This window comes from Octodon degus, unplaced genomic scaffold, assembly GCF_000260255.1.
Source record: "Octodon degus isolate 3935 unplaced genomic scaffold, OctDeg1.0 scaffold00110, whole genome shotgun sequence".
NCBI lineage: Eukaryota > Metazoa > Chordata > Mammalia > Rodentia > Octodontidae > Octodon > Octodon degus.
In genome coordinates this window covers 70,013-87,493 of record NW_004524686.1, presented here as the reverse complement: position 1 = coordinate 87,493, position 17,481 = coordinate 70,013, and the positions used below count along the sequence as shown (strand labels likewise).

Below are 17,481 nucleotides of genomic sequence, written 5' to 3'. Positions count from 1 at the left end.
GAAGGCTAGGGCCAAAATGTTGGCTTTCCTTGTGGCCCTCCTTTTTCTCTAATTTTGGTCTGCAAACTTAGGTTGATAACCTTCCAGAAGACAAGCTTTTTGTTATTACTATACAACCTAGGCTGTTAAGCTTAACCTCACTATCTGTCTGAATATCAAACATCTTAGGCATAACAGAACAGGTGTTTTCCATCAAGTATTGAAATGTTGAACTTTAAGTCCCTACCAAATATGATGAAAAAACATTTAAAAATTAGAATGTATTTTTAAAATAGGCATAAAGAATTATGTAGTTCTCATGTTTACACATAAGTCCAGAAATCTAACCATATACAACCATGAAGCAGGACAGTCCCACAACATTCCTTTTCCTGTCTCCTTCCTTCATTCACCACCCTCTTCTTTTTGAACAATCATCTACCTGAGAGACAGCACAGTAGCAACTGAAAACTTTTTTTGGTCAAACTGGGGATTGAACTCAGGCCCTTGCACTTGCCAGGGAATCGCTTATACCACTGAGCCATCTCCCTGGCCCTATATGCTTCAGTTATATGGATGTTCAATTGTTTCCCCATATTTGGGAAGTTTTGTGCTGTTACTTCTGCCCTTACTTTTTTATGTCATTTGTATTGACTTCTTCTTTTTCATTGATTCCTATTTATCTCACATTGTTCATCTTTGCATTGTCTTGCAGATATTGAATTATTTGTCCTGCATCCTAGTTGTTTTTAAGAGATCTTTTCTTACCTTTTCACTAGCTGCAATACTGCCTTCAAGATCTGAAACTCTGTCTCCACTTTCATTCAATCGGTTTTGCCAGCTCATGATTGTGGTTTCAATTTCCTGTTTATCTCCTTGAATCTATTTATTTCTTACATTGCTCATTCAAGGATTCCATCATTTTTTAGTCTCCTCTTTTTTTAAAATCAGTTTCTTCTTTAGAAGCACTTAGTACTTCTTTCCTTATAGTTATCATTCCCTTTTTTTTTTTACTTCAGAGATTATTTTTGATCTGATTTCCTCTATACCTTTTTGCTGTTTATTTCAGAAATTTCAGGTGTGTGATTTCCAATTTCTTTTATGTTGGTTTCTCCTGCATTTGTTCTGGGTGGGTTTTAGGCCTGAGACCGCATTTAGCTCCTTCTCTTTTTCATTTTGTATAGCACTGTCTTTTGTTCTTTGGTATAGAGCTTTGGTTCAGTTAGCACCTTAGCATGTTCTGATATTATTACCAAAGAGGGATTTTCTGATTAAGATAGTTACAGTTTTTTATTTATAGAACTCCAGTTAGCAACACCAATAGTGCATAATGAGATTTAGCAGTTGACAAACTTGTATCTAATGGGTTTGCCTTTTAGACCCTAAGATCAAACATCATGACTGAATAGCTAAGCATGTATTAGATTGGGAATTTGGACTTAAATTAGTTCCTTTATGTTCTTTCTGCTCTCTTCCCCTTTTGTACCTGTGGTCTTCCATGCAGACTAGTTCACCCCACTTACCTGTTTCCCCCTCTCTCAATCAAGAGAGATAGAGAGAGGATGCTCTCATAGATGTGGGTCCAGCAAAGTGTCTCAGCTTACTGTATTTGGATCTACCAAGTTCAAACTTGTTCAGGTGAGCCTCACTTGAGTCTGGCTTGGGTTTGGCATCTGTACTCCACTTCTTTGTGCTGCAGCCCATGGAAGTGACCTGCTCTGCCTCCCTGGCAAGATGTTCTTCTGGATTAGTTGGGTGGGTCTTGCCCCTGGCCTGTCTGCTGGGAGTTCTGCTGTAGGGTTCCATACCAGGTCTGTCTGCTGGAGGAAGTTCTGGTGATCACAAGGAAGGTCTCTCACACCGTCCGGGCCTGGACGCTGATTGGAGTAGAATCTGCCAGGCACAGAAAGTCCTATATATACGCTGGACCTGGGTGCCAGTTGGAGTATAATCCTGATATTATTTTTATTTTAAGGCTAGCTTTTGACCACATATTATGGACATTGAGTATACAAAGACTAAAATACGTGGGACATTGTTACTAATTTTCAGTTTCATGGGTAATGTTGGAAACTTCCTGTTGCTCAGTCGCATGAATTCTGGGCCTTTTCTTTTGCTGGCAGAATGCCAGTGATGTTCTGCCAGTGACAGCCTTAAGAACAGGATTTGAACAACAGAGGAAATGCAGTCATCATTGTCCATGGATGTTGTGTGTAGCCTGTGGCCATGATCAGATTTTGACATAGGACTTTCTTGAACCTTTGGGCATTGTCCTGAGCATCATCTTCGTAGTGCAGTTGTTGGAAGCTACCCCTGGTAGAAGCTCCTCTGCTTCTGACCTCTGTCATTTTGGAAAGACTTTCTGAAAGATTTTCTACTTACATTTCCTCTAGCCATTTTCCAATGGCTCTCTAACAATTGCTTGTATTAAACCTCTTCCTACACAAAACAGTAGCTGGAGTAGCTTCTGTCTTCCTGACCAAATTCTGACTTATATGGGATAAATATTGTCTAGAAATAAACTTTCTTTGAAGAACAATGTTAGAAGGATTTAAATGCATAATCAATCAATCTGCCCAGTATTTGTAGAGGTAAATAAATACCCAAATTCTTTTTTCCTTGTCTATGTGATACATACATAGAAATTATTTTACTTAAATTATAGTTAATATCCACTTCATAATTAGCCTCAATCCTGTTTTTGGGTGATTTATTACATTTTTATAACCTGTGCATCAGATTGCTTATAATATGGTTATGAAGAGTAAGTAAAGTAGGTGGTAAAAAGTACTTAGCTCATAGGTCAATGTACAATAAATACTAAATATTTTATGAGCATTAGAATTATTATGTATGGTGTGGTGTGTTTCTATTACATGCAAAAGATTTACAATAGTAGAAAAAATGCTAGGGATAGTCGGATAAATTTTCACAGCAATGAAAATAAGTGCTCTGTGACAAGTGAGTTGAGTGTGGCAGCTGAGAGTGGCAGATGGAGAGAAAACTGAAGAAAGTGAACGTTTGGAATATGAGGGCCATTGGGACTGAGGGGTCAGTAAGTAGTTCCCACTCTTCTCACTCCTAAATTTCAGTCAGTTGAGAAGTCGAGCACAGATCACCCTGAGACCAACGTGTCAATTTTATTATTGAGCCTGAATTGATTCTCCTGCCCTAACCTTCCTTTCTCACTCATGAACTGTGAAGCTCCATCTTGAAACTTCAGAACATGTTATTGGTAGGCTCAATGCATGCATAAACAAAGTGAGCACAGGCCACTCTGAAAGGAAGAAGGGAAAAGGCCACATTTGCTAAGTTCCCTTTGCTCAAATTCATCAGTCTCTGGATGAGGTAAGTAAGTAGACAGAGCAAAAGAGGCCAGAAGTAGAGTCAATTTTTTTCTCCTGCACATGAAAATTCCTGTGTTCTGTGTGCGTATGACATCTCCCTAACATAGCCACTATTTAGATTTACTTAGCTTAAGTTGTACACATTTTCAATCTTCTATTATGTGGTTTTCACCCACTGAAACATGAGGTATGGAAACATGATCTTGATAAAGAGCCTGTAACTAAGGCTTTGCCTTAGTCTTCAGGTCATGACTTCTAGAAAATGGAAATAGGAGGGTTTTTTTTGTTCATTATACAATTATTTTAACTTAATTTTTCTTTGAGATCTTTCAAAGTTATGCCTCAGGAATCCTCAATCTTTTTCTCTCTGAAAAAGACCCCTAATAGTTCACAAGATAATTTAAATTTAGCTGCCTTCTCTCAAGTAGCAGTATCGACTTGGATATGTTTAAGATAACAGGTGCATGTTTCCCTGGAAAGAAAAAGAAAGGGGAAGAAAGGGAGAAGATGATAGAATCCAACTTCTATCACATCCAGCCCTATTCCATTAATTTGTAGATTTTTCAGCTAAAACTTAAAGTTAGTTACCTCCCTCATGACAATTTACTTGGCCCTAGAATGTCTACATTTTCACTACCTTTCAAGTTTTTAGACTAGTGCAGTTTTTTTTTCTTCTTGCATCCTTTCTGAACAGTACCTGGGAAAGTTAGTTAATGTGCTTGAACTTCATATTCTTCCATTCCAAAGTAGATGTTTGTTAATTATTTATGTACCATTGAATAACTTACAGATGGATTTAGAATTTACTCTGTCTGGAGAGACATTTGGTTTAATATCTAATTAATAATGAAAGTAATTATTAGTGTATTATCTAGGGCAGTGATTGTCAATGCATGATTGGATGTGGGCTCAACACCCTGGAATATGTCCTCCAGGTCATTCACACACATAAAATTTGTGAAACATTGTGGTAGGAGCCCAAACTTAGCATGGTGCTAGAGAAGGATAGTGATGGAGGCAGTTTTGACACTGAGGTAAGGAATGAGTTTGGGTGATGGGTAGAAATTAGGATCATTTTAAGCAAGTAAAGATCTGATGTGGAAGCTTAGAAAATAGCTTTGTATATTCAATTACTAAAATTCTGCTATCAAGGTTAAAATGTGTGCTTTTAGGAAACCAGATGTGAGTATCAGTTGTAAAAGGTTCAATCTTGGACTCTGCCTAAGAGAGGTGTTTCAAGGGGTGAAGAGGTGTTTATGCTGTTTAAGGTTCCCAAAGGAACACTAAGCATCCTGAAGTCCAAGGTCTGGGGGTGGAGCACTAGAAATATAATGAAGTTCAGTCTGTTCAGACAAGCTCATCCAGCTAGGGATTGTTCATTCCATTCTTAAATATTCATTGAGGGAGTATGGCTCATTGATTGAGTCCTTGACTTGCATGCATAAAGCCCTGGGTTCAATTCCCCAGCACCATAAAAATAAATGAATAAATAAATATTAATTGAGCACTTATATTGTGCTAAATATTGTAGAAGCTGAGGACACAGTGATAAAAACAGGATAGGAAAACAATAGAGAGTACATATTATAGCAAGTGGCAATGTCAGGAAAAATGAAGTGGGTAAGGAGGTAATGGGGTCCTATTATGTAAGGATCCACATAGGAGGTCTATTTCTGATAGGGAGATATTTGTAAAGAGACCCGAGGAAAGTAAGAGTATGGTTGGTAGACATCGATTCTTTCCAATTTGGTCTTGAGGTTTCTCAATTTGAGTTCTCACCAGGAAAGAAGTTAGGTGTGGATATGTGGTCAGGTGAGATACAGAGGAGGTGGCACAAAAAAACACATAAAATAGTGGTCAAAGGTTTGTTTGTTGAAGATCCTAGAGAGCAGTGGGCAACATTCTTCCTAGGACCAATGAAAAAGGCTCTGGGGCCTTCCAGAAGTGTGATGGGCTATATGGGCTAGGAATGACATAAGAACTATGGGACTTAATCATTTGTTGGGATCTGGGGCATTGTCCGCAAAGGTTTCTCATGAGGAGTTTCTATTTGATGGGTTAGCTAACAGGCATGGATACATGGGGTCATGCTACTAGTGAAAACTGTATAGTCCCTGGGAGAAGAGGACAAGTCAAGTAGCCCGTATCTAGCTGTCTCATAGGGAGGTGGAGAAAGTAGCAACAAAGGAGCAGAGGGAGGTAAGCCGCAGTGTCATCAGGGATTATAAGAGAATAGATTTACTATGGGGCATATAAATTTATAGGAGGATTTTATAATAGTCGCCCAGAAAGTCAAGTGTAGAAGAGTTCTAGATACCTGAAGAATCCAGTCTAAGGCCTGGATCCCAAGGCAATGGCTCCCACAACCCATGATAATGTCTCATGTAAGTTCACCTCTAGGATTTGCACCCATTCCAGTAGCAGAAGTGAGAAAGGATCTGTGCCATCAGGGTGAAGATCTGTGCCCGAAGACCGAGGGATCTGCACTGGAGCCAGAAAGCACTGCACAAAGCATTGCTTTGTGCTCCCCCCAAAACAGCAGTGCTTCCCCAAAAATGCAGCAGCCATTGCTGCCAACAGAAGGACCAGAGCTCCTCTGAGACTATGAGAACATCTGAGTTCTTATCAGGAAAACCAGCCACTACACAGCTCTCCTGGGAAATCAGCAGTATGCCGCCTTCCCCTCTTATTCCTCTTTTATGTCATTCTGGCAACAATATTCAGGTGAATCTTCCATGCCCAGAACCATGCTGACACACTTTGGCTGGCTCTTTCCACTCCAGTTGACCATTAGTTTAGCTGCCACAGTCAGTATCTAAGTTGACCACCTTGAGGAGCTTGGGAGAGGTGTAGAGCTAGAAACTGTCCAAATTAATTTGCAAACTTCTTTGCTGAAATTTGTTTGTAAGCCTTTTACCTGAGGCATTTTATTCTGTACTTAGTTTCAAACATGCACCTATACAAAATGGCAAAAACCTTGGACTGTCTGCTGCGAAGGTTTCTAGCTGAGTTCCAAAAGTTTGATGCTTCTTGTTTCAGGGCTCATATTGTAGACATGTGTCCTTTTTATAATGTACTCAGTGCCATGTTTACATTTTTGTGTGCTTTGTTGGTGACTTTGCTGTTTAAAAAGATCCAAAACATAGTTCTGAAATGGTGTCTGGTTCCTAAGCATAAGAAGGTTGTGATATGACCTCCAGAGAAAATATGTTCACTAGAAAAGCTTCATTGAGGCATAAGTTCTAGTGCTGCTGGCCACGAATTTAATACTAATTAATCAACAATATATATTAAACAAGGTGTCTTTAAGCAGAAGCACATATAAGAGAAAATAATGTATGGATCAGTCACTACAGATGTGACCAAATGTGCATAGGAATGTCCCCATAAGCCCTCCAGGAACACTGACCCAGTGTTACTAATTTGGTGTTCACCACTGTGGGGAGTGGCTAAGCTGGAGACTGATCTCTCATTTGGGGCTACAGCAAGGCCAGCCCTGAGAACTTGGAGCTCCGCAGCCATGTAAACAAGCTGTTGGGACCAAAGCGAGGCCGGAAGGTGCCTGGCCTTGGTGCTTCTCTCCGTTAACTACAGCACAGATAGCTTTGAGAATGCTGCCCTTTCAGTGTTCTCAGTAAAGCACCGAGGACTTGCACTTTTGACTCTGCTGCACACTTCTTTTCATCATTTATAAAAAGGCAGACCATGCTAGGTTGTCCCTGCCTCTCCACCAGAGAGGTCAGGTCCCACCTGGTCCCAGCTTTCCTTTTAGTATGTGTCTGTGCTTTTCCCTTAATATTCCATGGCCTCCACTCTGGACCCTGCTGGCTTCTCAGGTCACAGAAGCCATGATTTTGTAGGCTGTAGTCACTGTGAGGATAGTGACAGGAAACACTGCTGGCTTGGAATGGGTTTTGTAAGGAAAGAGGAGTTGACGGTCATTTGCCCACACAACTGAAGAAATGTGTCCGTCACTCACTTCTGTGGAGGAGCAGCATTAGTGACTAAAAGGAAATCATTAGACATAGTAACTTTTAAATGTTTATCAAACCCCTAAATGGGGATACTGAGCAATCATTAAAGTTATAATCTATGTTCTGTCCGGAACAGGGTCCCTATCCCACATTCCATTGGAACCATCTACATTAGGGGTATGCTCGCTCCACTCATTGATACTCTGAGTTCTCATCAGGAGAAATTAAAAAGAAAATCAGTGATAAAGAAGGAGATAGGATTGAGGAACTGAAAACAAAGCAACTATATTCCTGTCTACTCTAGCAAGCTCACCAATTTGGTGCATTTGAGTTTTGATTATGATAGGAGATTTGGTGATTGAAGTTGGCAAGTGAATTCTTATTTGTAACTGGAAGGAAATGTTTGAGATCTGCCTGAATTTATATTAGAGGGGTGAGAACGAGTGGGCCAACTATCTGAGCTTTGCAGACGTTGGAAAAGGTAATGTACTATAGTGAGCACAGCTATACCTGAGTGTAATTATCTTCCACATGCTGCTGGTTTACAGATTTACATCTCCAAATAAGGCATTTCTTTTTTTCCTTCAGCTCCATCTATCCATTTGGTTACTTGATACTTCTGTGTGGATGTCCAAAATTTCCTCAAATTCAACATGGTCAATATTGAAATTATTACCTTATTGCTGTACTCCACCTACTCTCCCTCCTTCAACCCCCCAAAATGGCTTCTTTTTAATGATGCTTGTTATTTCAGCGAATGACATCATCATCATCCATCCACTGGTGTAGATCAGCCCCTTGGACATCATCCTTGAGATCTCCTTCTCACTCCAACTGATAGGCTCCCTATTCTGCATAGCTAATCCATCATTGTGCCTCGTATTTTCAACTTCCAGATATCTCCAGAATCTGTGTCCTTTATTCAGCTACTGGCATCACTTTCTCGGCAGCAGCACAGAACACCAGATATGAGCATAAGTCTTCGCTGGACTTGAATTCCTCCCCTGTTGCTTATTATCCTTGTGCCCTTGGCAAGTCACTCAACAGCTCTGCACTCTATTTTTCCTATCTGTAAACATAAAACATTCTCTCATACGTTGCATTACTGTGAGGCGTACCTCTTATGTGTCTGGAATACTAATTCTCTTCAATGAACTCCTATTAGAGTAAAGTACCACTAGTTCTTGCCTGGATGATTGCAATATTCCTTTAATGGTGTATCTCCATCCTTTTTGTCCGTCTTTAATCCTGAAGCCCTCTTAAGTTTATCATCAAAACATAATTGTACCATTTTTTCTTAAACCCTCCTCTTACCTTTCACGGCCTAGCTTGGGCAAACTTACTTTTACTCTTTCACTGCAGTGAAATCTTTTGACACGCACTTAGAAAAAGAGCTCCCCTTTTAAGAACGTAAATGCCTGCTTGCATTCATGTATGCCTTACTCTGTGTGTAGGATTCATGTCTGAGTCCTCGTAAGCTCTACAGGGGCTGAGATATTGTGCGTGGATGGAAACAGCACTATGTTTTCAATGCCTAGCAGATAGTAAAGCCTGGCACAGAGCAGACAATAAATTTTGCTAAATGGGCATGCCTGAAAAACTCGCGTGCTCCGTACTTGTTAGCCATTACTACAACTTAGGCTTAGAAGAAATATCAGGCGACAAGTTATGCTCCATTAGAAGGCAGACTGGAGCACTGGAGCAGAAACCCACGTGAAGAAGTGCTATATTCATTATCTAACCTAGAAAGTCCAAATTGAATGGCCACCAGGAAGAACAGGCGGGGAAACCCAAAGGACAACCACTTGAAGATGAACTAGTGTCCCCTGGCCAGGGGACTCTTGATCCCTGAAGTGGCTTGTGCTCAATGTTCTTAAAGGGGCAGTAGGTATGTACGAGAGCTTCAGGGAGTGGCTTTGTCTAAATGACAGTGTGAGACAAAGCTGTTTCTGTTAAGTGTGTAGCCCCAGTGAAAAAGCCCAAATTCTTACAAGTATTATATTACTAAAATATTATTAAAATAGATCACTCTGAATGTGTTACTTATACAATTAATACAATTATTGTAATTCATAAGAATAAAATTCAAACACAAAATTAACATAGGTGCTATTTAGTTTATTTCCACATTTATGATTTGCTCCTTAAAAAGCCCTTATTAGGCATAATCAATGTACTTTTTTATGAGCTTGAGACTAGTTCTTCCAATTACTTCAGAAAGATACATTGGTCAGCTTTCTCACTTTTGTACAGGCAACTCAGGTTTTTGTCAATAGAAATTATTCTTTTCTCTATTTAAGCTTTTTCTTTCATATACGTGATCAGGCTGGTCTCGTGATTTATAATGATGGTGTTATAAGTTGCTGGCTTTAGAAATACTGGCTCTCTATGCAACTAGTTTAGCTGATTGGATAGTTTCTAAAGTCTGAAATGTTTGGGAAAACACTACCAGTGAAACGAAGATCAAAATGGTCCTACTTAAAAATCCTGTTTCTGCTTAAACAGTCCTATATGCAAAAGAAGTGTCTATGCCCACTTGACGCAGCTTAACAAACAAGACCGTATATTAATGATTTATTCAAAAGTTGCAACCGTTATATATAAATGTATTTCAAAAGATGATTTAAATCATCTGCACAGTATATTGTTCCTTACATTTTAATTTAACAAGCACACCTATTCTTTTCTCTCCATGAATAAAATACATTGATATCAAAAGCAAGCTAATAGAAAAATGGAAGCTATAGACATTGTAGTTATGAGGTTAGCACGGCATTTCAGTGATTGCACTCCAAGGCAGGCTCTGGAGTTTCTGGCAATCAGAACAAAAAGAGAAATGACCCTCATTATTGGAATAGAGGTAGTGTGCCAGTTTGTTAGGAAAGACTTTTTGCTTGAGTTAAAATTCTGAAATAAATTTCTCATGTGGGGCTTTACATCCAGGACTCTGAATTATTTAATGGACAATATTTTCTAAATGTAGAATTAAATTACGTAGCATGCAGAATAGAATTTAATATCTGGATTGACACATTATAGAAAGCATATTAATTTGGACTTGGAATGGGAGAGCTTATCTTTTATAAGATGAAATTTCATCTGAACATGTTTACAAAAGCATCTCTAGAAAAACTAATAATAAAAATAAATTTTAGAAATCTATGCAGAATAGAGCAGGCACTGTTTCATAAGATTTTATTTTTAATTTGTATTAAATTCTGGTAATCCCAGCATTTCAAAGGCTGAAACTGGAGGATCTTTGTGAGTTGGAGGCCAGCCTTGGCTACATAGTGAGTTCAAAGCCAGCCTGAACTACTCAGTGAGACCCTGACTCCACAAATAAACAAACAAACAGATACACGTTGTATTAAATAGAATTTTCTTGTGGTGAGATTTTGTGGGAAGTACTCAAATTCCTATTTCTTTAAAAAAAAATACAACATAAGATTAGAAATAGTCTACTGTGCAAGAGAACCCCAGGATTTATTATTCTTCAAAGCTGAATTTGTTCCCATCAATCATTCTCTCCTCTTCCTCTTTTTCCCCTACTCTTCCCATCTATGAATAAATAATATTCTGCTCTCTGCTTCTCTGAGACCTTCTATTTTAAGTTCCATAAGTGAGCAGGAACATGCAGTATTGTTTATTTCATTTCACATAACATACTGTCCTGCAAGGTCACTCATGTGGCCACAAAGATCCTCATTTTATCCTATTTTATGGCTAAACTATATATATATATATATATATACTGTTTGTCTCATGTTGTTCAGATAAATAGGAGAACAAAGCCAGAGAGGAAGGAAAAAGGGGCCAGGGACCACATAAAGACCCTAACATGCTGCCTCTGTGTCTACTAAGATACACCCAGAAGGGTGCTTTCCTAATTCCCCCAGACGACTTGAAGTCCAACCGAGTTGAGAGTGAAGATTAGCCATCAGAACCGATATGACCTGCATGCACTGATATCACTTCTTTGCATATATTCCCAGTAGTACTTTTGCTAAGTCCTATTAGAGTTCTATTTTTAAGTTTTTGAGGAACTTTCACACTGTTCCTGGAATCGTGCGTGCTACTAATTCACATTCTTACCAAGTATGCTTAAGGGTTTTCTTTTCTGTACATCCATGCCAGTATCTGAATCTTCTATCTTTTGAGAATAGCCATTATGATAGAATAAGGTAATAATTTCTGCTAGCTAGTGATACTGTTTTTTTTTTTTTTTTTTTTTCATGTGCTCAACCATTTGTATGTCTTTTTTTTCTTTTTTTTTGTATTTTAGGGAAGGGTCTGCAGGGTGTTCAGGGTCTCATTATTAGATCAGACTCGTAGTGATCCACCTGTTTACAGCCACCCAAGAGCTGGGATTACAGGAACGCATTACCACATCCAGTCTCAATTGCCATCTCAGCGTACCCAGAGGGGCAGGGCCAGCATGGCAGGCCCGAGGATTGAAACTGTGTCATTTTTTTTGAGAAATATCTACTTATGTCTTTTCCCATCTTTAAATAGGATTGTTTTCCTTGTTATTTGAGAACTTGTATTTTCTGGTTAGTAACTCATCTCAGTTACTTTTCTCTGGTTGCTAGGACAAACATCTGACACCCGGAATTGTGGAAGGAAAGGTTTAGCTCACACTTAGTGGAGGTTTCAGTACATACTTGGCTGGCTCCAAGACAGAGTGGAACATGTCAGAGGGCAGTAGTTCATGACAGTGGAAAACAGCAAGCACCAAAGGAGGAACTTCAGCTGCAGCTGCTAGCTAGCCTCTCTCCCTTTCTTACATTGATGCAGATTACCCACCTGAAGGTGGGTGAGGCACTCTTGCCCATAATCCCAGCATTATGTAATTCTGCCCTTAACAGAATTACTTTCTTCTCCCCTCCTGACTCTTTTCATGACCCCTTCTCTTCACATGGTATTTTCATTTCTAAACAGAGGTTTCTGTAATGACTGGTCTTCTCACTCATATGAGGCTTTACATAAAAGTAATGCATCTGTATAAATATAAAATGCCTATGCTGGCCCTAGGAGGAAAAGGATTTGATTAATTCTACAAGGAAAGTGAGGAGATGGAGATGGTGTTCTGGTTATTGTCTCAGTACCTTCTTTTCCCCATAAAAGTCTTTTTTTAACCTTAACAGTCTAAGACAGGGATTTGAGGCCAAAGAAAGCCCTTCTACTTTAGGGTCTCTGTGTTTGAGGGGCCAGTGGGTTTTAACTTGGGTACATCTCATTAGGATACATATCAAAGATCCTATCCTCACCATTTAGGGCTACTGAAAGCCCCTCTCTTATTTCCTTTTGGAATAAAAATGTTTACCTTGGACCATGGTACCTTGGGATCACATAAATTATTTTTTATTTTTATAAGGGTTCACAGATGAGAGTTTGATTTGAATGAGTCTCAGAAGCAACTTAGAGTAGGACTTTGAAAAATCCTAGGATTATGGAAACTTTGAGGGACAAATTATTGTATGTTTGATTGTAGGCAGAATAACTCTATTATGTAAGGTGGAATTGATGAACTTTTTATTGTCTTTATTTGGAGATTTTGTGTGGTTTAAGGAACTATGTTTGAGAATGATGTCTACAAGGGGTGAGTTGTGACCATTGATCCTGATGTGTTGACTTCATTAGTTTATGAGATGACTAGTAGATATATGGAACATGCTTTTAGGTGTATCTGGGTGAGTTATGTGATTCAGGACCTTGGACACTCTATGGGATCCTCTGCCCTTTCCTCTCTGGCACTACTCCCCCTTGTTCTGCTTTCCTATCATCATGAACTCAGTAGCTTTTGTCCCTTCCACCCTGTTGTCATGATGCTGATGCTTTTGCCTTGGAGCTAGCTAATCTTGTACTGAATCTCTTGAAGTCTTTCCTTTTATAAGTTGCAAATTTATTGTACGATATTTTATGGTAGCCACAAGGACCTTGACTTGTGCAATCACCTAGAAAAGTACTTTGTTAATTGTCTCAGTTACTCTTCTGTCATTGCTGGGACAAATACTCAACACTCAAAATGAAGGAAGGAAAGGTTTATTTAGCTCACAGTTACTGGAGGTTTCAGTCCATACTCAGCTGGCTCTAAGGTAGAGTGGTACATGGCAGAAGGAAGCAGTTCATGTGGCAGAAGGCAGCAAATAGCAAGAGCGAAAGAGAGAAATAACAGCAACAATGGCCACAGAGAGTGGTCTGTCTCCTTTAAGCTGCATTCAGACTATCTGCCTCAAGTTTGTTGTAGTACTCACACCCATAATCTTAACAACATTCAGTCCTATAATCCCAGCAGCATTCACACCCATAATCCCAGCATCACTCACACTCATAATCCCAGTGGATCATGAGTTAATCACAAACTCTAGAAGTCTACCCCATGACTGCTTGAGGCTTTGGGGAGACAACTAGACACAAATAATAACATATATAATAAAGGAATTAATTGGTATATAAAAATATAGCTTGTTTACCATAAAGATACCATCATTTTCTTCTGTCTTGGATGAGAACTGTAGACATCTGTGGTTATTCTATGGGGCAGAATTCAGGGTTTTTCTTGTCCTTTTCAGTTTGTTTTTAGCCCAATCATGAATATGCTACAGGAACAAGTTATAAGGGGCTTTTCTACTAATTCTCAATATATAAATTAGTTAATAATTAAGAAAAATATTTAAAAGTATGACAAATGAACTTAAGCTCATTTTGTAATTCTTACACTAAAATATCGATGATTCTCTGAATGTATATATTTTCTCTTTCAAATCTCTTTCAAATATATTTTAATTTTAATGTTATCTTAAAAACCAAAATAAGTTTGCAAAGGTAGCAGCAGCTGCAAGCATTCCAGTCTTTGCTTTGGGGATCTACTGCAACACAGGCAGCTACAAGTCCTTCAGTGACATGAAGTCTGTTTGCAACATGCCCAAGGAGAAGCTAGAGTGTGTGATCCTGTGGAGTAATACCATGTAGCTACATCCAGAAGAAGTCAGGGACCTCTGGCAGACCTTAGGAGAGCTTATGGTATCTCTGGAGCCTAGGCTTCAGCACCTCAATCTGGGAAACAAGGGAATCCTATTTATTCCTTTGGAGATTGATACGGGACTGGCCCAAGACTTTCTGGATGACTGGAACCTCAGTACCTACAATATACGCCTTTTCGAGGAAGTGGACCAGAAAGGGAAGCCTTGCTAGGAGATGTGGCTGGCTTTCAGACTTGCTGCAGACACTGCTTTAGTCTTGGACATGATTTTCAGACTGAAGAGCCACAAATTTCAAAGAAACCATTTCTAGTGACACTGGAGGACTATACTCCTATTCTCCCCAATGAGATAGAGAATCTAATGGAACCCAAGGTATATGCAACCAACAGCAGATGCTGGTCTAGTATGTGGAGAGCTGGCCCAGTATGTGAAGAGCTTCACCCAAGCCTAGACCAAGGTCTGCAAGATGGATTCAAGCTTTTGGATCCAGAAAAAGACCCCATGGTAGAGAATTACATCACATTCATTGAGAGCTACCATGATGCCGTTGGTTCCTGGGGAGAGTTTGAAGGCTTCTAGGCCATGAGTGATAAGTTTGAGCAGCTGGAAGCAAGTGCAGAACAGCTGCTGATGGAATTGTCCTGTCCACTGGCTTTTGAGGACAAGTCTCTCACTTGGGATATCACCTCCCAGGATGGTCTCATTGTTGCAGGTTCTGGCATCCCTGCAGTCATCAACGTCCCCAGCTATGATGACCTAACATTCTTGGAGGAAGTGTTCAAGGACCTGCATACATGTTGGAAGGGGCCCTCCATAGACATTTAGGTAGGGCCTGAGGTGCTGCTGGACCTTGGTGGTGGCGAGCTCTTTGCACAGGAGAAGAAGTGTTTCACTTTGATCCGAAACAATGATCAATCCAGAGCCTGAAGAGCAGATTCAGAGCTGGTAGCAAGCAGGGAGACTGGACAGCGAGTCCAACACTACTGCCTCTAACTATGAAGAGTGCCAGGAGAGTGTGCCCCTGGACCTGTGCCTCAGTCCCCCAGGGCTGGGCATCTTTGGCTTCCTGATGTGGAAGGTGTGATCGACATGAATAAGCTCAACATATTCTGGGCAGGAATGCTGGCTCTTGAATTCTAGACTCAAGGGCCCTCCAGCTGGTGGCATGCCCAATATAGGCTTAGTTTGTGATCTTGAGGGTCTTGCTGGAGGCCGGCATGGGACCTGTTACCATTATTCCCACTACAGGCTGTAATGGGTGCCCATATCCTTCCATCAGCCCAGTTGGTTGGTAGACAACCCTGCTTGAGTTAGTTCCTATAGAGGCTCTCGGCAATGAAATCCAGTAGGATTCTGGCCAGAGAGTGGTCCCTGTATGAAGGATCTGCAGTGGTAACTGACACTCCCTGAGGGCTTTCTCACTCTCAGGAACACAGTACAATTGCACAAGCTGTCATCCAAGTTCACTGTACAGCACAACACTCACCTGGAAGGTTCGGAAGTGCAGCTTCTTGAGAATGAGGCCTCAGCAGCTGGACCCATCAGATCCTTCTCTGAGCACTTCCCAGAGGATGGGCCTGAGTTGGAGGCAGATCTAATCCAGCTGGCCACTGCTGGTACCTAGTTCTGGAAGGGCCTCAGTGAGGCCTGGTCTGGTCTTGGCTACTTATGTGGCTCCTTCCTGTAGGCCATCAAAGCAGGCCTGTGTGCGGCCTTCCATTGTGCATTTGGGGACTAAGGGAGGGCCAGGAGTTGGATATTTGGTGCTGTATCTACTGAGGGTGGTGACACTTAACCCTTCTATTTGTTGACATTTTCTGATTTAGCACATGCATCCCTTCTGTTCTTTGGTCTGTGCTGCCATCTATGAAGTGGATGCCACTGAGCTCTTTATCCGGTTTTCCAGATGAAGAAATGGCAATTCTAAGAAGTCACTGACCTAGATCCTGTAGGTGACAAAATCTTCAACCTCAAAACTTTCTCCCTAAACTTAGATCTTTTCATGTATTAATTTTATAACAGAAAAATAATTAGGAAAAAAAACCAAAATAGCCTTTGAATGTCAGACACCACCATCTGTATTTTTTGAAAGCTCTCCAGGGAGGTCATATTGATTGGTCCTTATCTTTTTGCTGTTAATTCTATCCCAGATGACATTTCTAAGTTAAAAAAATGGGCAAAAAAGACTTTGCTCTCAATTTACAATGACTAATGGATTTTAGGTGGACAGTTAGGTGGTTTCAGCTCTGGAGAATATTATTTTCCACATTTTATCATTATGTAGAAGCACTAAACAGATTTTAAATTATGTTGAAAAAGTATTAGGTAAAATCCATACCCAACACACTACATAATTCTCGTGTCAACAGATAATTTAATTTTTATATTTTTATGTTCACATATATAAAATTTTACTTAAGACTTACTCAGGCATAAGAAAGTTGGATTCAGAATAAAAAATGTAATATAATTAATTTCCTCTCATTTGTTTCAAAAATAATGAACCCAAAGCAATTTCAAAATTTTTAAAATCCGCATTTTCATTGACTTAACAGATGGTTTGTTATAAAACAAAGAAATTACTTCTTAAAGGTTTCATGAAATTAGAAATATAATGAAATGGATTCATTAACCTTTTTTTTTTTGGGCACTTCAACAAATTTTGTTTTGAAATTGAACTTATTATTTTTAAGACCTGAATTGCTAAAAACATTGATGCGATTTTTCTCTGATCTTGGGCAGCTTCCCAATGACATTTTCAAATCAACAGGCTCTTTTGCAAATGGATGTGTTCTATATATGGATATATCTCTGGGCTCCTCTGTGTATGCAGGTGTGTAAGAATATAAATTGCATATCTTCTTTCTAAGTTCTATCCTGCCAGGGATCATATAAAATGAAGGATGAAGACTGGAAATGATTCCAATTTTGTGAAGAACTCTCACTAGGTTTAGAGTAGTAAGGAAAGCAATTTAGCATCAGATGAATGAGTATTTTTGGACCAGATTCTATCATAAGGTAGAAATTTACAATCTAAACAAGCCAGTATCTACACGAGATGGTCCCAGGTTTGGTGCACTAGATTAGGTTTTCATTACAACATATTTTGTCTGATCTTTTCTGGTACTGGGGATGGAGTCCAGGGTTTTATGCACACAAGGCAAGCACTCTATCGATGAGACCCATCCCCTACCATGT

At 39.7% G+C, this 17,481-nt stretch overlaps 1 pseudogene; it reads left to right on the top strand.

Moving 5' to 3' along the window:
- LOC111812036 overlaps positions 1-15,970 on the top strand; it is a 70,520-nt pseudogene extending 54,550 nt beyond the window's left edge.
- The last annotated feature ends 1,511 nt before the right edge of the window (positions 15,971-17,481 follow it).